Genomic DNA, 25,401 nt, shown 5'->3' on the forward strand with positions numbered 1-25,401 from the left:
TCAAGGAGAATGGGAAATGAGAGGGATGCAATGCTCAACCTCTCTGCCATAAGGCATAGTCCCATTCCGTTCCCCTAAAACAGCGTGAATCGGGTAACAGGTAAATCTAAGTCATTGTTCTCGTTATTTGCTTTGGCGATGATGATCATTCCTCTGTTCGTTGAAGATTTTTGAGAAAAGTTCCCGGCTAACCGGGACCACCCATCCATAGGACGGACCCATGGTGCATCCTCCGCACTTTCCTCGGTTTGTTTTAGTTATGTAATTACCTACCACATTAATTTGACATATAACAAACAGCTTCTTTGATTAACCCTGTTAAGCACTGGTTCCTTCACGTAATCTTATCACAGGACATAAAGAAAACAATGTCAAACAACTTCTTTATTATCATTTTATCATTTTTATCTTTGAAATACAAGGAGTTCCGCCCGTAGGCTTGTTCATAATCCGCCCGAAGGCTATCCAGTAATCCACCAGGGATCACTAATCCAAGCTTCTGCCCGTAGACTAGTATGCGGGCCTCGAGATCCAATCCCGAGTCACGTTAGCCTCTTGTGCAGGGCCCGGAAGGCGAGGGATTTACGGCCAGAGCCCCCTCTGGCACCCAAGCATCCTCCTGCTCCAAGTAGAACTCAACGGAGAGACCTCTCACGGCGGGTTCGGTCCACGTCCCCGGCGCGGTTAACAACCCCCTTGGTTAGGGTCAGGCAGGCAGTCGGGGGTAACTGAAGCTGCCTCTCCCTTCAGGCCTTCAACCTGAAGTATTTAGATATCGTTTCATCCTTTAGTTCATTGAGCAAACAATGCAAACAGTGCTTTCTAAACTGTTACAAGCACAATCAATTCCAGTGGTCGTTTTAGCTGGCAAACTGTTAAGGAGTGATTCCTTCTCTCCGAATGCAACCCGCATTCGATTCCGGAATCAATTGCAACTTGGCAAGATTCCTATCGTCCTTGGGCTAGGGTCATACCCTGTCAATACTTTAGGTTTGGTTTATGGTAAATTCCGGCGACCATGTCGCTTTAGTTTATTGATTAATCATTTGCATCCAAGCAAATGCCTAGCTTCCCTTAACTTGACAAAGTTTCCCTAATGAGGATAGAGTAAAAGGACGACTACCCTTTTTCCCTTGCGAGTTTAAACTGGCGCAAGAACCTGCCAACCTTAATCCACGGAATGGCAAAACTTCTTACGATCAAACCGCAAAGCTAAGTGACGTTGCAATTTATTGCACAAGTGTCGCCTCCATTCTAAGAGATCATTTCACCTAATGAATGGCGTATTCAGGTCACGGAATTAACTTCAGATGAGAAGGAGGGTTTAGGGTGTCTTTTTACCCACCCATCCTTAATTTCACTAAATCGACAGCGTTTAGTCCAACTCAAATCGAGTTTCATCATCTTGAACGCTTGGTCCATAAGGTAGGAATCCTAGATTATTGTTTACATGAGCATCCAATTAGCCCAACATTTTTGGGAATATGGTCAGGACTATTGGGTTTGAAGGTTCTGATTTAGCGATAATGGGAAAACTTGGCCGAATCCTTAACGTGCTAATCCCTAGTTAGTGTTTGGGGTATCTAACGTCTTGACTGAACCATGCTCATATGAAATCCTTTGTGGCTAGGTGATTTGGGTAATTCATTATGCTTGTCTTGCGACAAGGATGAATCCTTCCTAGAGACAATAAACTAGATCTAAAAGAGGGAAAATAGTTGCAACTACCACAATACATGTAAACATGTGATTCATCGCCTCTACGCATCACATGGTTCACAATGACTCTATCTTTCCTTGGTATCGTAAAAATGCATGATAATCTGGGTACTAACTTTCCTAGGACCTACTAGGACTTACATCAAATAATCATGCCTACAACCTTGTTGTCTACACTTTAGAATCTCGTGCTTTGATAAACCATGCGACCTTTCCTAAATACGGCTCCTGATGAATGAAATTTTTGCATGATGACTATGCAACACGCAACTTTCCCCTAGCTACAATGAAGTTCATACCAAACTAAAGCTAGTGTTAACTTATTCCATGTTACATGCTACTTGCAAGTCCATAAGATCATTATCGTACTCTTCTATTTCTTTTCGGGTAATATCTTATGGGTGTTAACTTTTCCTCACGAATCATTACAAGGAAGATGTTGCCTAAAATGCGGCACACGCTTATTCCTACCATGTCTAGTAACCAAATGCACTTATCAACTTCATTTCTTTGCCTAAGTAATATATGTTTAGACTCATTACTTTGATAATGTTCCAAAATAGCAACATGCAGCTAGTCTTCTAAGGCGGACAACTCTCGAAATGCAACCGTTTCAATTTCATGACATGCATCAACCTTATCTAATGTTTAAAGAGATAATTTATCAAATGTATTTTTAACGCTGCCACAATGCATTAAAAATAAGCGTAAAATGCATTCTTCCTTATGGAATTAAGCGCGCCTAAACATTTCTTTATGCGAGAATAAACTCGAAAAAAACCTGGACTTGTGGGCTCGGGGAGATATCCACTTGAATGCTTGGAGATGAACCTCCCGCAGGCGCACCTTGTGACTTTTTAGGGGCCATCGTAGGCGTGGTTTCGGCTTCTGGGTTGCCTTTTTCGGTTTATGAATTGACTTGCCTCGGTATGCAGCCTCCAGACCTTTGCCTTTTTCCCTCGTACGTAGGAGATTCCTTCGCGGGACTTAGGACAAATGGTGCTTACGGATGAATTCTTTAGAAAAACCCGAGTGGCTAGGAATGGGTTCACGGATGGCTTGTGGCCTTTGAAGTCTAATTGCGGGAAGCCTCTTACGAAGGATCTTGCGGGAGGGCTTTATAGCTTATTCCTCTTCTTCTTCAAAGTCCCGGGGGGGGTATGAATGGACTTATGGGACCTAGTGGGAAGGGGGCTTAAGAAAGCCCCCTTAGAAGCTTCTTAAGAAGCTTCTAAGCTTCTGCAGCAACGTCGGGGGGGGGAAAGAGGTCGTGATCTAGGCGGGCGGCGGACCTGTCAGTCTGGCGGGCCGTGGCGGCGGCTATGGCGGACTGGCGGACTGCAGCTGCAGCGCGGCGGCTTCCTCCAGCACGGCAATGGCGACCTCCTCCAGCACCTCCAGCACCTCCAGCACGTCCCCCTCCCTCTAGCTAGGGGGTGTTTATATAGGCATGGGGGGGGAGAATGTCAAGATTGTGGGAGAGAAGGAAGGAGTCTCACTTGTAGCTTTCTTGCTTGCACAATGGGGGAAGACACACAAGGGTGGAGGCTGAAAACAGTTTTCCTCTTCTTAGTTGTGTAAGCCAAAAGAACTCAAGTACAAAGAAATAGAAGAACCCTATATATGGGTCTCAAACCAAACTCAACTAACTAAGGTGGCATACTAACTGAGCCACGAACTAGAATAGATAATGATAGCTATCATGTAGCTATTATTCATGGGCGGTGTACCAACCGCATCTGCAACTGACACGTCGGTGACATAAATGCACAACGGTCACCCTGGCGTATCACGAGTGGAGCTCGATATCTCAACACTCCCCCTCGAGCTCAATCCCAATTCCTGCACACCAAGCAGGTCTCTGAACTTGCGCAGCTTCTCTCCACCCAATGCCTTCGTGAATATGTCAGCTACCTGATCCTCTGTGCTGACATAAACTAGATCAATAAGACCTAGTAAAACGCTCTCTCGCACATAGTGATAATGCACCTCAATGTGCTTTGTTCTAGCATGATAGACTGGGTTATTTGCCAAGTGTATACTACTCATATTGTCACAATAAATGACAACTGGTCCATCTGTAGACTGATGCATATCATAAAGTAGCTTATGCAACCAAGCTACCTCGCATGCAGCCATTGCTGCACCCCTGTACTCAGCCTCTGTGCTCGACAAGGCAACTGTAGGCTGTTTCTTGCTGCTCCAAGTGACTGCAGCACTCCCAAAAGACAACACATATCCACTGGTAGATCGTCTATCAGAAATACTACCAGCCCAATCAGCATCAGTGTATCCATGCAACTGTATCTGAACCCCAGTCTCATAAAATAGTCCATACTGCAATGTGGACTTCACATACCTGAGTATGCGTCTAGCCGCATCCAAATGTGGTTTCCTTGGAGCCTGCATAAACTGACTTACCAATCCAACAGCATAGCTCAAATCTGGCCTGGTAATAGTCATATAAATCAAACTTCCTACTATGCGTCTGTACATAGTAGGGTCTTCTAGAAGCTCACCTGCATCTGTGCTCAGCTTCACATTCTGCTCCAAAGGAACTGAAATAGGCTTACAGCTTGTCATCCCATATTTGGACAGCATGTCCAATCCATACTGCCTCTGCAAGAGCTAAATCCCACTTGGTGATCTAATCACCTCAATGCCCAAGAAATAACACAGCTCTCCCAAATCCTTCATCTCAAACTTCTGCTTCAATAGCATTTTCACATGAAGGATATCTTCATCACTGTCACCTGTCATAATCAAATTATCAACATAAATGACAAGTAGCATAATACCTTTCTCTGTTTTTCTCACATAAAGTGAGAAATCTGCCTTGGAAATCTGAAAGCCAATAGTGACAAGATACTGTCCTATCTTGTCAGACCATGCTCTAGGTGCTTGCTTCAAGCCATACAAGGCTTTCTTCAACCTGCAAACAAACTCAGGATGAACAACATGCACATAACCTGGTGGCTGCTCCATATAGACCTCTTCTTGCAAATCACCATGCAAGAAGGCATTCTTTACATCCATCTGATGTAAAGACCATCCCTTTGATGCAGCCATAGCAATGACTGCTCTTACGGTTGCCATCCTTGCAACCGGACTGAATGTTTCTTCATAGTCAATGCCATATGTTTGTGCATACCCCTTGACTACTAATCTTGCCTTGTATCTATTCACAGAACCATCTGCATTGTGCTTCACCTTATAAACCCACTTACAGCCAATTGCATTTTTACCTTTAGGCAAAGGTACCAATTCCCATGTAGCATTTGCTTCCAAGGCATCCATTTCTTCATCCATGGCTTTCTCCCATTTTTCTTTTCCCATGGCTTCCTCAAAAGAAGTGGGTTCTGGTTCCTGTATCACTTTAACCATATATGCATAGTGAATGGCTGTAAATCCATCATATTTCAGCCTATCCACAGGATACCTAGCTCTGGTAGACCTGCGCAAAGTAGGTTCACTCCCAAGTGCTCTCAAAACATCCCTGGTCTTCCTTACTCCAGGTGTAACAATAGAAGGAATACCCAACTCATCATCAATGCTCTGTTCTGAGCCACTGGATTCACCATCCACATAAGAGTGACCTGCATTCACATCAAACATGGGCTGATCAACCTTCTCTTTTCCTTTTCGTGATACCTGCATACCACTATCTGCATTACTTTGAGAAGATTCTCCTGATCTCAATCTGCCTGTCCATGGCAAAGAATGTGAACCACTGCTAGAGGACGCTCCAGGTCCACTAATATTTTGTGACTGCTGCTGTGAATTCTGTGCAGCATTACCATTTTGTGCATCTACATCATCAATCACATTTACTGGTTTATACCAGCTACTCATCTCATCAAAAACAACATCTCTGCTCACTGTAAACTTACGAGTAGAAGGGTTATAGCATCTATACCCTTTTTGCTGCAGAGAGTAACCAATAAAGATGCACTTCTCAGCTTTTGGATCCAACTTGGATCTCAACTCATCTGGCACATGTACATAGGCAATGAAACCAAAAATTTTCAAATGAGAAATATCTGGTTTCCTACCAGTATACCTCTCCTCTGGAGTCATTCCATGTATTGCTGCAGTGGGAGTCCTGTTCATTATGTAGACTGCTGTAGCAACTGCTTCAGCCCAATAAAAATCTGGCAGGTCTTTTTCATTGAGCATGGCACGAGACACCTCTCCAATATGTATGTTTTTTCTTTCTGCAATTCCATTTTGCTGTGGGGTATGACTGCATGAATATTGCTGCTTTATGCCATGCTCCTGCAGGAACCTTGCAAACTCATTTGAGAGGTACTCTCCCCCTCCATCTGACCTTAGGCATTTTATCTGCAGGCCTGTTTCTTTTTCAACCATAGCTTTAAGAGTTTTGAAATGCCCAAAAACTTCACTTTTCTTTTTCATAAAATACACCCAAACTTTTCTGCTATAGTCATCAATAAAACTGACAAAATAATGACAGCCTCCAAGAGATGTAGCTTTAGTTGTCCACACATCAGAGTGGATTAATTCCAATGGCTTCTTACTCTCTTGAACATGTCTAGGAAATGGTTTCCTTGCCTGTTTTCCAAACTGACAGGCTTCACATACCTTATGCATTTCTGCAACCTTGAATTTCGGCAAACCTGTAACAATATTTTGGGCCTGCATTGATTTAAGTCGCTGTACATTAACATGACCAATGCGTTTATGCCAGATATCAATATCTGCAACTACACCGGTCCCATGTGCAAACATTGCTGCACTCAATTCAGACATGTCTGCATCCAATGTAAACATTCTGCCCTTCTTCTTTCCTTTTGCTATCAAGCGACCTTTATTTTTCATATCCTCAACAAAGCATCCATGAGGATTAAATCTGACCTGCAAGCCCTGCTCAACCATTTGACCAACTGAAACCAGATTCTTGGTGATATTCGGGACATTCAATACATCGGACAGGTATTTCTTTTTCCCATCCTGCATAGACAAAGGAATTTTTCCAATCTGCACAATCGGATGTGCAGTATCATCACTAGTCTCCACAAATCCTGGTTTTTCCATTTTCCTTGCATCCTCCATCCATTCTGCATGACCTGTCATGTGGTTTGACGCACCTGAGTCAACATACCATACATCGTTGCTTTCTTCTGCACTTGTCATAGAATTGTTCATGTGCTGCACCACGAACAAATGCTCATTTCTGTCATCACCCTGTCTACTAGAAGATGCATAATTTCCTTGTTGCAGTTTTCCATTCATAATGTCATTTTGCTTTTTGTAGCAGTCTTTAGCCATATGTCCCATTTTACCACAATAGTAGCATTCAACATTACTGTTTGCATTTTGGCCTCTTTGCCATCCACCACGACCTCTTTGGCTCCCCCTGCCTCTAGAGTTACCACGTCCTCCTCCATAGGACTAGTTTTCTTGAGTTTGCTGCATATTCTGATTTCTACCACGGCCTCCAAATCGGCCTCCTCTACCTCTGCCTCTACCTCTTCCAGCATTTGAGTAGAAGACAGCTTCCTTTGAAGTTCCTCCTGAAGAAGATGCACCACCATTTCTCTGCTCCTCAGAAATTAGAAGAGCAATCAACTCCTCAAAATCAGGAAATCGTTCACGAACTGAAATGGATGTCCGAAACTGTGCATAATCCTTTGCTAGACCATTCAAGGTCACAGAAACTAAATCATCATCTACCACTGGCGATCCAATGGAAGCAAGTGCATCTGCAATCTTCTTCACCTCATGTGGTAGTCGTTGATGCTCATATTTTCTCTTTGCACATTGTGCAACTCTTGCTTGAGCTGCATTTTCCTGGCTTGCGTATTTGTGCTATACATCTTTGACAGAGTATCCCATGCCTCCTTTGGCGTACTTGCATCCTGAATATGCACAATCATGGAGTCTGAAATGCTGATAGACAGCCAGTACATAACTTTCCTGGCTCTCTCATGCCATGCTTTGAATGCCTGCATTTGCTGTTGATTGGGAACATCAAGAAGAATTGGTTCTTCTTCATTTCCTGCAACAAATTCCCAATATCCTTTTCCCATAAGGAAATTCGTCATTCTAAACTTCCATGCCTGGAAGTTATTCTTGTCAAGCTTTTCAGTTACAATCTGTGAAAGAGAATCAGACGCCATTACAGAACACTGCAAAAAATTCTGTCACTGCAAAAACTCAGCTTCACCCTCACAAGGGCAAATCTGCAAAATTGGCGAAAGTGGTATTTGACCACACAGTCACTTCCTAGTGACGATTTTGCATAAATAGGAACCAAGGATGATTCTGAAACTCCCAATGTCTCTGCGCACAAGCATACGATGCAATTTCTACAGTAACTTTTCACCGACCTGTAGAACAGTGGTCGCACAGCATAAAACAGGGCCTTTTCCTAAGTGCGTGCAGAAAACTTCCACCTTCAAAACAGGCCCCGAAATGGCCTCAAATCAAAAAAACAAGGTCGCCAAGGGCTAAAGCCCTTTCCCGCAGCATATACTGCCCTCTTGCTTCACCGCGAAGGGCGTCTCAACCTGAGACAATGCACTCTTGCAATTTCCAGCTGTGCTACCTGCAGAGATCTGCTCCCAAAACAGAAAATGAAAGCAACACTGCTCCTCTTACCAGACCACCACGAGCTTGGCTTGCTTTCTTGAGCTCCTTACCACGAACAAGGCTCTGATACCATGTCAAGATTGTGGGAGAGAAGGAAGGAGTCTCACTTGTAGCTTTCTTGCTTGCACAATGGGGGAAGACACACAAGGGTGGAGGCTGAAAACAGTTTTCCTCTTCTTAGTTGTGTAAGCCAAAAGAACTCAAGTACAAAGAAATAGAAGAACCCTATATATGGGTCTCAAACCAAACTCAACTAACTAAGGTGGCATACTAACTGAGCCACGAACTAGAATAGATAAGGATAGCTATCATGTAGCTATTATTCATGGGTGGTGTACCAACCGCATCTGCAACTGACACGTCGGTGACATAAATGCACAACGGTCACCCTGGCGTATCACGAGTGGAGCTCGATATCTCAATAAAGAAGGCCTCCACCACGTGGCCCCCCTTGCATGGGTTCCCCCCCTCCCATGCAGGCCACGACTTTCATATCCCCATCCTCCCCACACTCCCTCTTCTCCAGCCATGCATCGGCTGGAGAAAAAGGGGTAATAATAAAAAAAATTTGCCTTGAATTATTCATATTGCCCCTCCCAAGAGGGCGTTTTTGCGGGAGTTTCGATTTTTGAACCTCGGTTTTAATTTACCAATGCAGAGGACCCCATTTCTCGCGTGCGGGTCACACATTACACTGCCAATAATTTCAATGCAAGAGATAACCTTTGCACAAGGTTTACGTCGTGTGCGGGACGTCAATATTCACGGGTGGGAATATTACATTAACTCCAATTCCTTTATGAGAACCTTAAGACTATTTCACTTCCCTAAATCTCACCCAAGGATTACTTGTGGTCTTTAGGCGAAGGACCCCATCTTATCAATTTTAGATTCTAATATAGAACATTGCCCAATGCACTTCTGTTGAGTCCAACAAGTGTTCGTGTGAGATAAGACAATATTCGTAAGGAAGGAATATATCAAAATATATCAATCTATTTAGCTATTGAAAGGTTCCATGGTCTAACATTAAGCCAAACAAGTATATGCTAGAAAATGATATATCCGTTGGTTAGGATATGTATTCTAATAGATTTTCCTATGTCCTCTAAAGTGGCCAATTATAATTCATCCTTTGAACAACTAAAAGTGTGCTCACAACTACCAAGCACATGTCCTACCTATACATTATTCATCCCTTTCGAGTACAATGATTCAACTTTATAAAAAGATACTTGAAAGGCTTACAACATGGATGGTGTGTCTCTCATTGTCATGGTTGTTTGCTTTGGACTTAGAGCTCTTCTTGTTAGATATGGTCAATGCCCCACCCTCATAGTGTGCCACCAATGATCCATGGTGCTCAAAGTTGTAAGGCCCCCATTATGAGGAGAAGCCAAATGTGAGCCCGGATATTGGTTGAGTCCTGACTTGTATATCAGAGGATGACAAAAAGGTGACCATTGTGGGTCTAATCTTTGGGTTGGATTGAGTAGTTAAGGTGGTAGCAACTCGAGGCACATTGCATCAAGTTGTGGGATAAGGGAGTTAAAAGGGGCCTCGAGGGTAAAGGGAATACTCCTTGGAATATTCCTTGGCAGACTAGTGGAGGCTCATATGGTAGGTCGGTCAGGACGTAACGACCTTCGTGGGCTATAAAAGCTAAACCCCTTTACACTCATTGATGATCTATCTTTCACCCAATCAAAGTTGTTCCAACTAGCCTTAAGCTCTTCACCTATATTTTGTTTAAATCGCCATCTAAGCTTCATAGTGGAAGTGCAGGGGTGGACAAAGCCATCTTTGTATCAGTTTTTTAAAGCTAAAGAAATTTTCTAATTCTCCTCTTATCTATTGTGTATTCTCTATCTCTATCTCTTTCTCAGATTTTTTTTGCTGCGCCATGTAATTTTTTACATGGTATAAGAGCCCAGAGGGCTCTAGGGATCAAAGAGTGTGCAAGAGGCAAAGGCTTCAACAAATAAGAACAATGTTGTCTTTTGGAAGCGGTTTTGGTGCATCAGGAAGCAGTGTAGGAGGTGGTGCTGCTGTACTAGCTATTCAAACACTGAGGATTCATCCACCAACCTTCAGCAAAGGCAAGTTAGATGTTACAAACTATACCTTGTGGAAGTTCAAAATTACAACTATCCTTGATTCTTATGAACTTTTGGAGACTCTGCTAGGGACTAACGCAGAACCATAGCCTACCCTCGACCCATCAAATCCTAGTGTGATGATTCCTTCGAATGCAGATCTTCTACGAGCTTGAAAACGAAGGAATTTACAAGCTCTACTGACAGTGTTCTAACTTAGATTCAGCATACAACCAAAGCATCAAATGCTTGGAATGTAGTGAGGAGTCAATATGAAACATGAAACCAAACAAGGATTCAAAAATGGACAATCAACTAGTAGCAGAGAAGTTTGTTGAAGGAGAGACAATTAAAGCATTCATCACTCAGATTAAGAATCTGCGCGACCAGATGGCTGGTGCTGGGATACAAAAAACTAGCGAGGAGCTAGTGAGGAGGTGTCTTCAGATTTGTCCACAAAAGTTTGATGGACTAGTAATTGCCCTTAATAATCAGGTGAGACCTCAAGATTTGAGTTTTGAGGATTTTTGTGTATTATTGCTGGAGGAGGAGTTGAGGCTGAAAGCCTGAGAAGGAAGCAAAAATGGAGATGCCGCATTCTCTGCCAATGCAAAAGGCAAAGGTGGCTCCTCCCCCAAAAATTATGGTGACAAAAAAAAGAAGGGAGGTAAGAAGAAGTTTCAAGGAGAGTGCTTCTACTCTAAGAAGAAAGGACATGCAATCGCACATTGTCATGTCAAGAAGGTAGATGAAAAGAATGGTACCCTTAAAAGTAAAGGGAAAGAGACAGCAAATACGACTGAAGTAGAGTTGGATTTATTCATGGCGACCATTAAGGAGGTGTGCTCCTCGACACAAGAAAAATCTACCATTGACTCATGGGTGTTGGATAGTGAGGCCTCCTGTCACATGACCAACAAGAAAGGTCTATACAGTTCTATGCAGCCTCTACAAGAATCCATCACTGTGATGGTTGGAAATGATGAAAAATACCCTGCTACGGGCATAGGTACTATTTCATTTGTTGCTACAAATGGTGATGACTAAAATCTTTCAAATTCATTTCTTGATCTTGGTCATGAAGTGAGGTTCAAGAAGACATGTGTAGAAAATCTTGACAATGATGGCAAAGTTGTTGGCAAAGGAGAAAGAAGGAACAACCTATATGATCTAAGTGCTCTTACAACCACCGCTAGAGTGGGCACAAGTAAGCTTTGGCATGAAAGGTTTGGACACATCGGATTCAGTGTTGAAGGAGATGCAAAAGCAAGGTACGATTGCTCACCTACCTATAATGACTGAATTGAAGGAACCATGTGAAGCTTGTATGATGGGCAAGCAACAGAGAAAGGCATTTCCATAGGAAAGCAAGAATAGAGCACAAGCTTCTCTAGAGTTGGTGCATGCTAACTTGTGTAGTAAGATGCCTACACAGGCCTTGGGGGGATCTTCTTATTTTATGTTGATTGTGGATGACTATAGTAGGAAGATGTGGGTGTACTTCCTTCGTAATAAGGCTCAAGATTTTGGTAGGTTTAAAGAATGGCTAAAACTTGTTGAGAATGAAACATGAAAAAGTGTGAAGAGACTTAGAACAAATGGTGGCGGTAAGTTCAACTCAAAGGAGTTTGAAAACTTTTGCAAGAGCGAAGGGATCAAGTGTCAATTGATGACACCTCACACACCTCAGCAGAACGATGTTGTGGAATGCAAGAATCGCACCATTGTGGAGATGGCAAGATGCATGCTAAAGGGCAAGATGGCAAGATGCATTGTGGAGAACAATGTTGTGGAATGCAAGAATCGCACCATTGTGGAGATGGCAAGATGCATGCTAACCATTTTTAGGCTGAAGCTGTTAATATTGTAGTCTACACTTTAAATCGAAGCTACACAAAGGCTCTCAAGGGAAAGACACCTCATGAGGCTTACATTGGTAAGAAACCATCTATCTCACACTTTAGAATTTTTGGATGTGAATGTTATGCACATGTTCCAGATGAGAAGAGAAACACGTTTAAACAAAAAAGTAGAAAATGTATATTCTTAGGTTATAGTGATGAGCAGAAGGCTTACAAATTATATGACCAAGAGGCAAAGAAGATCATTGCGAGCCGTGATGTGGTGTTCAAGGAGTAGCTACATACAGTGGAGGAGGAGAAGGCACGTTCTTCCACTTTATCATCAAGCAAAGAAGTAGTCCACTATGAACCTGTCTTTGAGAGCTCTCCCTATCCTTAAGGAGGAGGAAGCATCATCTTCAGATCATGAGGAAAAAGTTCACCAACCTGACATCACCCCACTGGAAAAGCCATTGCCGCATTAGGTGAAGCAGCTCTATGACCACAATAATCCTATGCCTACATCAGTTGAGGAGAAGGCAGACGAACCAAGGAGGTCTTAGAGAATAGAGAAGCAAAGGAGAGCTTGTGCTCACATAGTCAATATGGCCTTGATGACTGAGATTATGAGAGAAGTTAAGGAGCCAACTGACTTAGAAAAAGCACTTGCAGATCTAGCATGGAAGGCAGCTATCCAAGCCGAGTATGACTACATAATGAAGAATGACACTTGGGAGCTAGTGGATTGGCCAGCAAAGTGAAAGGTTATTGGCACCAAGTGGATTTGGAAGGTAAAGTACAAGGTTGATGGTACCTTAGAAAATTACAAAGCTAGACTAGTTGCACAGGGATTTTCATAGGTTGAAGGGTTTGATTTTCAAGTGTCATTTTTCCCAACTGCCAAAGTGACCATTATTCGCACAGTGCTTGCAGTGGCCTCCCACAAGGAGTGGCCAATTTACCAAATGGATGTTAAGTTAGTGTTCTTAAATGGTGACCTGAAGGAGGAGGTGTATGTGGTTTAGCCACCAGGATTTGAGGCTCCCCATTAGCTTGGTGTACTCTGATACCATGTGCTTAAGGTTATCGTGAGAGAAAGAGGGGGAGACAATGAGTCAATGAGATAGATAATGAATTGCACACTTTTATTGCTTACTTTCTTACATACTTACATTGCAATAGCTAAGAGTGTGTATATATATATATATATAAAGGAAGTTCTAGATAAGGTAGGTTCTCTTATTGAAGTATCCTCCACATGTTCTAGATCCATCTTATCTAGTTCTCTTAAATATCTAGATATTGTCTTGGTAGATATTGAGTAGGTTGATTGACATGGCAGATTACATGCATGAAGCCTTGGTTTATACATTATATTTGGATGGAGCTTCTTGAGGCTAAGCATGTGAGTATAGGGGTTGTCATAAAAGACCCCGCTGCATCGAGTGGCCTTAAAAATTAAAGTATATTTAGGAGCCTTTTTTATGGATAGCATAGCAGAATATAAGGCCTTGCCTATGGGGTCAAATCTAGCGAGATGTGGTGGTATTAGTTGATTATTGGTGAAAGGTGACTCTGGAGCCCCGAGAGGAACACCAAGGAAAAGGGAATTCTCTTGCAAGAAAATCTATCTTGTAACATCAACAAGCTTGTTTATCATGTTTCATATGATCACAATGAAGAAAGGAACACCAGGCACAACAAATCTTCATGCAGCATCATGTAAATCTCCCACGGTTTTTAATAGAATCAACCATATTCTTCAACATCCTCATAAAATCCATCAATATCACAAAGGAAGCAAAGAAATACACCATCTTTGAATGGAAATACATCACATAGTATTCATCTTCAATATCTTCATAATCTTCTCTCTCAATCTCTCATATACAATCACTCTGTTTTAATAGAATTGGCTATCTCTGACTCTCTCTCACACTCCATCAATAATACATCATATCCTCACTACAATCTCTCAAAATTACTCTCAATAATCACTCTTAGGTCGTGGATACCCCTCCCAAGAGGTATGTCTGATATGAAAGGTCACCAGAGCCACTACAGTGTCTCTTCACAGCTCACTACTGTCACTTCACTCTAGTCTTCTCTTGAGTCTTCAGCAGCTACTTCTTCCACTTCTTTCAGCTCTTTTGCACTTGTATTCACCTCTTTCCAAGACTAGAAAACTTTCCCCAAAATCACACATACATTCCACAGAACACTTACAGAACAGTCTACAGAACAGTACCAGAACAGTTACAGTACAGAACAGAACAGAAACAGAACAGAAGCAGAAGCTCTACAGAAGACCTACAGAAGGTTACAGAAGGTCATCAAAACTACATAACTCACTCTCAAACCATTCAAAACTCTCACAAACCATTCACTAAGCTTTCACAATATCTCATTCTTCATCAATCAATACTCCTTCCCTCCTTACAGAAGACAATCAGAACAAAAACAGACCAAAACATAACAAAACAGAACAAAACAGAAGGTATACAAAACCAATCAGAACCTATCAGAACATCACAAAACCATCAACAAACATCATGATCTTCCAAAACACAATCAATATCATCTAAAACACTCTCAAACCACTTCCAAATCAATCAATCATCCCATAAAATCAACCATTCAGCTCTCAAAAACAACAAAAATCATCCAAAAAACAAGTCATTTCAACACTCAACATATCCCCACACTTAATAAGGAAGCGTCCTCGCGACCCAGGAAAAAGGTAATACAAGTTCATTTCAAAGCTTCACTTTTGATCTTCAATATCTTCTTACAAAGAATCCATCCACCACGACCCATCTTATAACCTGTTTCTGATATAAAAATACAAAGAAAGGAAAACTCTTTCACACATTAACACCTCTTAGCAAACTAAAAATCACAACAAATTTGTAAAGGATATAAGAGTTTGCTTCTTCTTCTTCTGCATCAGCGTCAACTCTCCAACCACGACCCCATCTCGACAAATCTCCAAAACATAGCTCGTACACAAAATCCAATAGGAAACCACCACGTTCGTTTGACATACATGAACTCTCAACACAAACACTAATACACAACCCAACCATCTGAATGACTTCCTCAAAAAGAGAGTTTGGCATTAAAAAGCTTGCACCATACATTGGAAAGGTATCAATGAAGATGATCCCTCTTAAAAGATTGATGTTGTCTGAATCGATCCATAGATAAGGATTCATCTACAAAGTTTTTAGGAGGATTTTGAAAAAATTGGAGACAGCACATCCTTTCCAATAGGACCAAGTATCTGCTAGGCAAACAGAGGGCATAAAAATACAATATCTCCAACTGTTGAGAATCAATGCTAACATTGACATTCATGCACAGTTTTGGGATAGGCTTTGAATCAGTATGAGAGTGCCTATGCATATACGCCAGGTACCAAGCAAAGTGAGCAGTTAATCTCACTGAGGGATCTGCAGACTGTGAATATTGTTGGGCAAAATGAACATAGTTTTGATAAGCTTGACTTGAAACTGTCCATTCCCCTGGAATTACTGGCCAATTAATCTGCGGTCCTGTAAGGCAATCATCCGAACTCCATCCCCTTCTTCTGGAAATCTGATTATCAAAACCGGCACAGTCACTAACCAACTGAGGTGGTTGAGATATGGAAGTGTTAGGAGAGGGTAATGGAATAAGAGAAAGTGGATGTAGGGAAGGATAGGAAAAATCATAAAAGGAAGAAAAGGTTAAAGAAGGAGTGGCAGAAATTTGGAAGGAATCACTAAGGAAAGGTGTTAATTGATAAATAGGAAACGTGGAGGGTACGTTAATGAGGGGTGAAGGACAGGGTGGAGAAGGGGAAAATACCCTATCCTCAATAAAGGAACAATAGGTGAAAATAGGAATTTGAGGGAAATTGGAAGGTTGGAAAAGAAGTGGTAAAATTACTGTGGAATTTGTTTGACAAAGGGAAAAATATATAGCATAGCGGTGAGCCAATTGTTGGTAATAAAGGAGGGTAGGAACAGAAGGTCCCAAAAGAGATCGTCTCTGATAGGCATCAAAGAAAGTAGCATCAAATGGATTATGTTTGGAAAGATAGGTTAAAAGATCCATCCGCAGTTGGTTAGTACTCTGTACAAAGGTAGGAGCTGTGTTTTGTCTTTGATTTAGGACCACTGACTCAATCATGGGATGCCACGAATTATCCTGACAATCAGCCACTTTGGAGGAATAATTATGAAACATATCAGCTATGCGCAACTCCAAATGATTGACATAGAGAACAGCCTGTAAGACCACATCCCCCACATACCATGCCATATCTACCTCATCTGGAATTAACAAATCTCCTCGGAGATACATGTATGCCATCAGCATGGTGTCTGGCGTAACAGAATCTTCAAAGAGCATTCTGACTACCTCTGTCAACAACTCAGCAGACCAAGCCCCACTCCAGCCATCCTCTGGAAAAGGTAAATCCATCGTGAAAAGCTTCATATAGAAGACCAACTTCTGTAAGTGGTAGTGGACAAAGAAAGAATGGTCTGGTAAGACATAGTCCTGAAATTGTTCAAAAGTAGACCATAACAAGTCCATTCTGGACTGCAATCTTTCCACTTTGTCTTGGAATAAAGGGCACAAAGTAGCCTGTCTCTGTAATGCAGCCAAGTCCTGCTGTGAAAGAGAAGGAATTAATGGAACAGGAGGGCTTGGAGGAACAGAGCGGGACTTTGCAAGCTGATCTTGCAACTGCTGGATTTGGGAGGCTTGGTTGGCCACTGTGTCATTAGCCATTTGTAAAGCTGAAAGCTTGTCATCTAATTGAACTTGGAATTCTTTCGCTTCGCTGGACATCCTCTCCTTCTCTGCTGAAAGGCTAGTAACCTGTGACTGAGCCTCGAATAACTGGGTTTTCAATGAAGAAATCTCATCACTTTGGGTGGCAACCAGTTGGGTTTGCTGTTCCATTTGCTTGAATAGATCTGCTAGGGTATCCTTAGTAGATGCTAATTCAGATGTTGCCTTATGCAACTGGTCTTTGGACTGCATAAGCTCCTCATAGAAAGATGCGTACAGCTGTTGAACACAGGCTGTCACTGACAACTCAATGGAACTTTGAATATCTTTGCAGAGGAAAGGAATGGCATCTCCTGAAACGAGACTGTTCAGGGAAGGAACGGAGATATCCAAGGAGTCTTCTCTATGTGCCCTGAATAGGTTATTGCAAGTGAGAAGCCCAGGGAGGTCACTGCCAGAAGTAGCAGGGATAGGCACTGAGGGAAGTACAGCAGGGGCTTTGTCCGCTACCCTCTTCAAGCGTTTGCGCTGTATGACCAAGGGAGGCGGAGAATCATCATCCTCAATGTCAATAGGTGCTGACTCTTCGGAAGGTGGAGGAGGAGGTACTGGATCTGATGGAGGAGGTGGAGGCACAGTCTTCTGTAAACCTGAATAGGTCAAGAAGGCTGACAAATATGATCCATAGGTAACATTGGTAACATTACCCCTCGTGACTTTAACAAAATGCTGATCCATCTTAGTAAGGAGGTATGTGCTCCAATCAATGGCAACTCCTTTCAGCACCATCCTGGAAGCTGTGAAAAGCTCTTTGGACAAATAATGGGATGGCGTTTTGGCAGGCATAAACCTGTCCTGAAGGAACTGGCACATGGTCTTCCAGACGGGATCAGTGATCATAGAAAACGAAACTCCTGAAGAGTTTATCACTTTCTTAACATCAAGGACCTCCCGTGTCTGCTTCTGCAACAATTTGAGAATCTCTTCATTAGAGAAGAGCTGTCGAGTGGTCACAAAAGGGTCTCCTTTGAAGGGTAAAGACAGAGCCTTCCCTAAGCCTCGAGACGTCAATGTCATAGACATGCCTTGGACTACTCCTGTCTTCTTGCTGTAAGAGGCCAGGAACTCATCACATACGGACGGATCCTCTGGAAGTAATGGAAAAGGAGTGGCCACAAAAGCAGCAAGTCCTGCCTTCGTGAGGGGCTCAAAAGTAAGTAGGGACGAGTAATCCCTACTAACTAGTGGGACGTACTGGATAGGGGGAGGAGCATGAGAAGGCGCCATGCAGATGGTTACACACACACCACAAACACAGACAATCAAGGTGAATGCCTGCAAACCAACAGACAAAAAAAACGAAGGATAAGAGAATTACCAAATAAAACGTGACACGACCTACTAACCCCAGGCAAACCACATCCTAGAAAAAAAATTTGACATGACCTCGAGACAAATGCGACCGAAAGCTTCATGCGATGCATCAAACAAACACCCGGAACCCCGTATCAGGCAAGAAAAGAAAAAAAACTACATACCGTACCCGTAATCGTAACTAAGACAGGAAACCAAAACCATACCATATCCGACACATATCAATACGACATCTATGATAAACCAAGACTGGACCATGGAAAACATCACTAAGAACTGCGTATACCCATCCCACGAAACGTTTCATTAAAAAGGGAATTAAGTGCAGTGAGGGGGAATTTAAGTTAATGAAGGGTTCATTTGAATCAATTATTAAAAATGGGTGAATTTTTATTAGGTGATAAACCTTAATAAGAAAACGGCGGTTCCTTATTACAAATGTATTTACCAATTATTAGGTTAAACCGGTGCTTTTATGCGATTCCCGGACTTCGATTCCCGACTGGGTCTCTAAATGCAATTCATTGATTATAATTAAAGTGATGTGGAGCGCTTTTTTGCCAGCGCGTGCTCATGTGACGGCTGGTTGATTTTAATTAAAAAGTAAAGTGCCTCTGTAGCGCACGTAGCGCGTGCGAAGTGAACGGCTGGTTTATTTTAATTAAAAAAGGATGTGTGTTTAGCGCGAATGCGCGTGCCATGGTGGGTGAATTAAAGAGTTGATTTTAACAATTAATTGTGATTAAGGGGGAAAAATAAATAAATAAATAACAGAAAATAAATACCTGGCAGGGTGTGTATGAAATGCAGGAATGCGCACGGAAGAGTCCCAGGAGAGGAAAAGCAAAAAGCACTGATGAAACAACAATGAACACCTGAGCAGATGTATTAATTTGATTTATGTTGGTTTTTTTATTTTTATTTATTTAATTTGATTTTTAGTTGGGATTTTTTTATGTTGGAATAAATAAAAAATGAGCAAGGGAGATGAGGGAAATTTTTTAGAATGTGTTTAGAAATGTTTAGAATTTTTTACAATTTTTGAATTGATTTTTCCTATTTTTGTTGGCAATTTAGGGGTAATTTAGGAAAGATGGATTTTTCTAAAATTATAGGAAAGGCAATTCCTAGCAGACAAAGGTCCAAAAATTAACAAAAGACAGAAGGAATTTTTAGAAATTTTTTGAAAATTTTTTATGAAAAAATGAAGGTTGTGATTAAGTAAGTCACATTGATCACATAAATCACATAAGTCACATTAGTCACAAGTCACATTAATCACTTAAGTCACTTAAGTCATTTAAATCACTTAAGTTACTTAAGTTAGGTTAGTCATGTTAGTCATGGAAATCAACCTAGGTTAGTTCTAACTAACTAAGTTAGTTAATTAAGTGTTAAGTAAGTTAGGTTAGTTAAGTGGGAACTAAGTTAGGTTAGTTACTAACTGAGTTAGTGAGTGACTAACTTAGGTTAGTTAGTGACTGACGTAGGTTAGTTAGGCACTAACCTAAGGTAGTTAGAGGGTGGAGGTGGAGGGGAGGTGGAGGCGGCGGCGGTGGCAGAGTCCGAACGGCGGCAGAGTCCGAACGGCGGCGCGGTAGGGGCAGAGTCGTCGGCAACGGTGGCGGCTCCACGGCGCGGCGGAAGAGGGAGAGGGAAGAAGAGGGGAGGAAGGAGAGGAGGGGAGGACGGGCAGGAGAGAAGGGAGAGGAAGGAGGTCACGGGCGGGCGCACGGTGGAGGAGGGAGGGGGAGAAGAAGGCCGCGGGCGGGGCTGGGGGGGGCTGGAAGGCGGCGACGGCGGGGGTAGAGAAGAAGACTGCGGGCGGTGGGTGTGAAGGAGGGAGTAGGAGGTCGCTGGAGGAGGCGAGGGTGGAGAGACCCGCTGGAGGAGGCGAGGGTGGAGGAGCCCGTTGGAGAGGAGAAGGAGTAAGAGGAGGAGAAGGCGCAGGGAGGAGCTCGCTGGGGGGAGGAGAAGGAGTAAGGGGAGGAGAAGGAGGCGAGGGTGGAGGAGGAGTCCGCTGGGGAGAGTGGACTGTGGAGGAGGGAGGTGGGAGAGGAGTCGAGGGAGGAGAGGGAGGAGGGGTATGCGAGGTGCTGGGGGGGGTAGGGAAGAAGGAAGAAGAAGAAGGAGGTAGAGAGGAAGAAGAAGGGATGGCGGGCAGGAGAAAAGGAGGAGAAAGAAGGGAGAGGAGAGAGAAGAGAGAAGAAAGAAGAGAAACGGTTGAGGCGGGAGAGATACCCCCTTTTTTTTCTTTTTTTTCTTTTTTTTTGAAATATTGATTATGTTTCTTTTTATTTGGTTTTTGAAATAAAAGGTGGGCGGGCAGGGGGAAGGGAGGATGGGCGGGGTCAAGAGGGGACGGATCCCCGTCCCGCGCACGTGCGCGGGGCGGGGTAAAAAAATTTGCCGTGACGGGATTGAAATGACGTGGGGATGACGGTACGGGGTACGCGGACACGACCGGGGCGCGTGGAAACGCGTAAAATCGAAAAAGGGCGCGTGCACACGCAAAACGAGCGCGAGAATACACGTAAAAAATAAAGAAAAATTAATAACTCCCAATCCGGATGTCAAAACGAAATATCGTAAAAACGAAAAGTGGGCAGGACGACAGGGGGGAAACAAGAAAAATATGGGACGGGTATTCCGGGAGGGGTAAAGGGCGTTCACGTGCAAAAAACACAAAAAACGAACCAAAAACGCAATTGAAAAATTAATATCGAAAGACCCGTGCATCGGAATGAGGTGCGGAAAAAAAGGAAAATGGTGCAAAAAGTTGTGCTCGACAATCCTATCTCCTCAAAACATAATTCCGACTGAGATAAGACGCGTTCACATGGGAAAAACCCAAAAAACAAACCCGAAAATGGGATCGGAAATTAATATCGAACGAACCGTTTACCGGAATGACAGGCAGTAAGAAGGAAAAATGTCCACAGAAAGGAATGGCACAGGGTTATCACATTAAAACGCAGTTCCGGCGGGAATAGGAGGGGTTCACATGTGAAAAACTCCAAAAATACTCTCGAAAACTCATTTAAAAATTAATAAATTAAAATTCGAAAGTCGAAAAAGGGTGGAGGAAAAAGGAAAAAGGTAGGGGAAGGCACAGCGGACACGGCTGGCAAATCAAATTGGAATTCCGATGCAAACAGAGCAGGTTCACATGGAAAGATGTCAAAAATACACACGAAAAAGTCTTAAAAACCCGGAAAATTAATAACGGACAAACCATGTATCGGAATGATGCGGAATAAAAAGGAAAAATATTAGGGGAAAAGCTGTGGGCAGGGCTATGACGTCAGATCACGGTTTCGAAGCAAGAAAAGCGCGTTCACATGGAAAACCGTCTCAATTGCGTAAAATGCTTCAAAAATTAATAACGCAAAAACCGTGCACCGGAACAGGGGTAGGTAAAAAGGAAAAATGGTCAGTTCAACAGGAGGAACAGGGCTATGAGGTTGGATTTGGACTTTGGTGAACGTAGGATGCATTCACAGGACAGGACCGCAAAATCAGGGAATGAAGGAAAACTGCAAGGAAATAGCCCCAAGGGTGGGTGAAACATAACCGGGCGGGTGGGAAGGGACCCCAGGAGGGTAAAAGCAAGTCATGGTATACATGCATGAGCAAGATAAGGCATATGTAGATGAGTATGCAATGTAGACGCGCAGGGGCGCGTCCCCACACTTAAGACCTTAACGGATAGGGTTAACTGAACAACAGGGACCTAGGACCATGCCACAGACCATCCACTAACTTCCCCACACTTAAAACATGAACATCACGAAGAAACAGAAGTTGTAGGGTTAGAAAAACTTGGCCCATTTCGTCAAGAATCAAGGTTGAGTGTCGATGGCACGTCGAGTGTTGTTGTCGGCGCTGGAGGGACCAAGGCATCTTCTTGGCACACGTCCGTCATGGCAGGGACCACGCAGCAGCACCCAGGGAGGTAGCTGATGGAAGGAATCACAGGAGATTCGTCGATGAGGAGAGATATTGCACTCAACTCACAGTCACTCAATTGGAATGAAAGATCAGTCACTCGCCCCATGACTAATATCACTTGAGGAAGAATGATTAAAACCCAGAACTCATACCCGGTTGAGGAATCAACAAGGGGGGAAATGGTGCAGAAGGAGTATGCCAGGGTGCACAGTTGATGGTGCATTAGTGCGTCCAACCCATCTGGCATAAGTGCAAGGAGGAAGGCAAGGGAGCCTTACAGTGCAGTGTACAGAACAGGGTGATGTGTCTTGTGTTGATGGTAAAGACCCATCCCGTGGGTGCATAGGGAAACGGGAACATACCTGACTCCAAGTGTCGTAACGTCCCTCAATCTCACCTCTCGGTATTTGATTGAAGAAACTCCAGTCACACTCAACCCACCCTCTGTCTCACGCTCTGTTAATAGATACAGGAGGGCAGCCTTTTCCTGAAACCCATTGATGTAATCCTCACAGTCACTTGTGCAAAAGTGTATGCCTTGTGCGCATTTGATGGTGCAACTGTGCATCCCGCCCTGTGTCGGCATACGGTGCAAGAAGGAAGGCCAGGGAGCCTTATGGTGCAGTGCACAGAAACAAATTGTGCTTTGTGCATTGAGAGGCCCACCCCGTGCGTGCAACACTTCATTCACACTTCTCACCTCTCATTCGATTGGAAGGGAAAAGACTGGTCTCTCGCCCCACCCTCTGTCTCACTCTCTGTTGATAGTTACAGGAGGGCAGCCCATACTCACTTCCCCATCCGGTTAGGATGAAAGCTCACATCACTCAAGGGGTTGTCGATGAAGATCGCGTCATCAGTTGTTGAAAAGGCGTACCCAGGGAGGTAGCCATCAAATCGAATATTGTGTTGGATAGGAATATGTCGTCTGCTAGAGGACAGGTAGTCACTTTGCAAAGAGACCCATGACACAGCGTACCAAGGGAGGCAGCTTCGGAATTGGATCCTAGGGATATCAATTAATGAATCCACTTTCTGGACTGCTGGGTGTTACCACCTTTTCCACAGCCAGCTTCCCGCCCAAGGGTGTTTACCACCTTTTCTTGGAACGAGGCCTGCTATGACAGGGAATTGCTTCCTTTTCTCTCATAACAAATTTGTTTTGTTTGTTTTTTTTTCTTTTTCTCTTCTTTATTTATTTATTTTTTTTTTTTCCCCTATTCCCGAGGGTGTTTCCACCTTTTCTCGAAGAATAGGTCGGCATGACAGGGACCTAAGTCCTTTTCCCCCATGACCGATATGTTTTGTTTTTTTTTCATTTTTTTTTTCTTTTCCTTTCTTTTCTTTTCTTTTTTTTTTCGAATTGAGCAAGGGAATGGTAGAACTACCATCTGTCAGAACCCACCTCACCACTGATGCTGGTGGAAAATAGAGGATAAGAGATCAAGGCTGGAAGGGGGGTTTGAGGGGACAGAGGGTTGCGTCCACTTCATCAGGAGTGATTGAAGAACGGCTAACAGAAGTATCATCATAAGAAGTACAGTGCCGCGCCAACGAGGGAAAGGATCAAGTGACCGTAATTGTCAAGATCCCCAAGGAGGAAAGTACTTCTTCAGGCGATATCCATTGATCAGAAAGGGATCATCAGAGGCATCAACGGTCTGCACTTGGACAGAACCATTAGGGTTGACGGCAAGTACCTTATAGGGGCCCATCCACCGCTGTTGGAGCTTGCCAGGAAACTTGCCAAAGCGTGAATCATAGGCTAAGACCAAATCACCTTCTTTGAACTCCTTGTGCTTGATGAAACTGTCATGGTAAGCCTTACGCCGAGCTTGCGTGGCTTCCATGCACTGTAGAGCCATCCTACGAATTTCGTCCAAACATTCCAAGTGCAAGAGACGGCGTTGCAGTGAATCGTCATCCCCCAAACGCTCTTTGATCGCCACTCTCAAAGAGGGTAGTTCCAGTTCAACAGGAAAAACTGCTTCTGTACCATACACCAACTGGAAAGGTGTCTGTCCTGTTGCTGCTTTATGGGAGGTTCTGTACGCCCAGAGGGCCTCTGTAAGTCGATCGTCCCAATCACGACGATGTGCGGCAATCGTTCTTGTCAGAATCGAGCAGAGGATGCGATTGGTGACTTCGACTTGGCCATTGGCTCTGGGGTAATAGGGAGTGGACTTGCGATGGCGGATCTTATACAATTCTGTCAACTCCTCCATGACTTTGTTAAGGAAATGAGTGCCTCTGTCACTTACCAGCTCTAAGGGACTGCCAAAACGGGTGATGATATTCTCGTACATGAACAGGGCCACGCTGTTACCATCGTCCCGCTTGAAGGCTTTAGCTTCACACCACTTTGTGACATAATCCGTACATACGAGGATGTATCTATTCTGCTTCCTTCTGGTAGGAGGATCGATTGGACCTACGAAGTCAATGCCCCACTTCTCAAACGGCTTCAACGGAATGATAGGTTGCAATGGCATGGCACTTGTCTTGGTGGGTTTCCCCATTCTTTGACAAGCATCACATCTTTTACAGTAATCATAGGAATCTTTGTGAATGGTAGGCCACCAATATCCTGCTAGCAGAGCCTTCCGGGCCGTAGCTTCTCCTGCAAAGTGACCTCCACATGGCTCGTCGTGGCAAGCCTTCAGAACAATCCAAATCTCTTCTCCTGCAACACATCTTCGGAGCACTTCATCTTTGCCTTTCTTGTACAGTGCACCACCTAGCAGGGTGTATGGGGCTGATTCTAGCATGAGCTTCTTCCTTTCCCGACTAGAAATACTAGGAGGGTATTGTTGGGTTGCCAGCAGATTGGCAATGTCTGCATACCAGGGAGTTACAGTTTCGACCAAGAATAGGGAAGCATCAGGGAGGTCTGGATCATCTTGCTCCTCGTCTACAGTTTGTGGGATACGCGACAGATGATCAGCCAGGACATGGGAACGACTAGGCTTAGTAATCACCTCAAAGTCGAACTCCTGGAATAAAAGGAGCCACCTCATCAATCGTCC

This window comes from Lygodium microphyllum, chromosome 21 (genome assembly GCF_053477565.2).
Source record: "Lygodium microphyllum isolate KBCC chromosome 21, Lygodium_microphyllum_v1.1.10, whole genome shotgun sequence".
Lineage (NCBI taxonomy): Eukaryota > Viridiplantae > Streptophyta > Polypodiopsida > Schizaeales > Lygodiaceae > Lygodium > Lygodium microphyllum.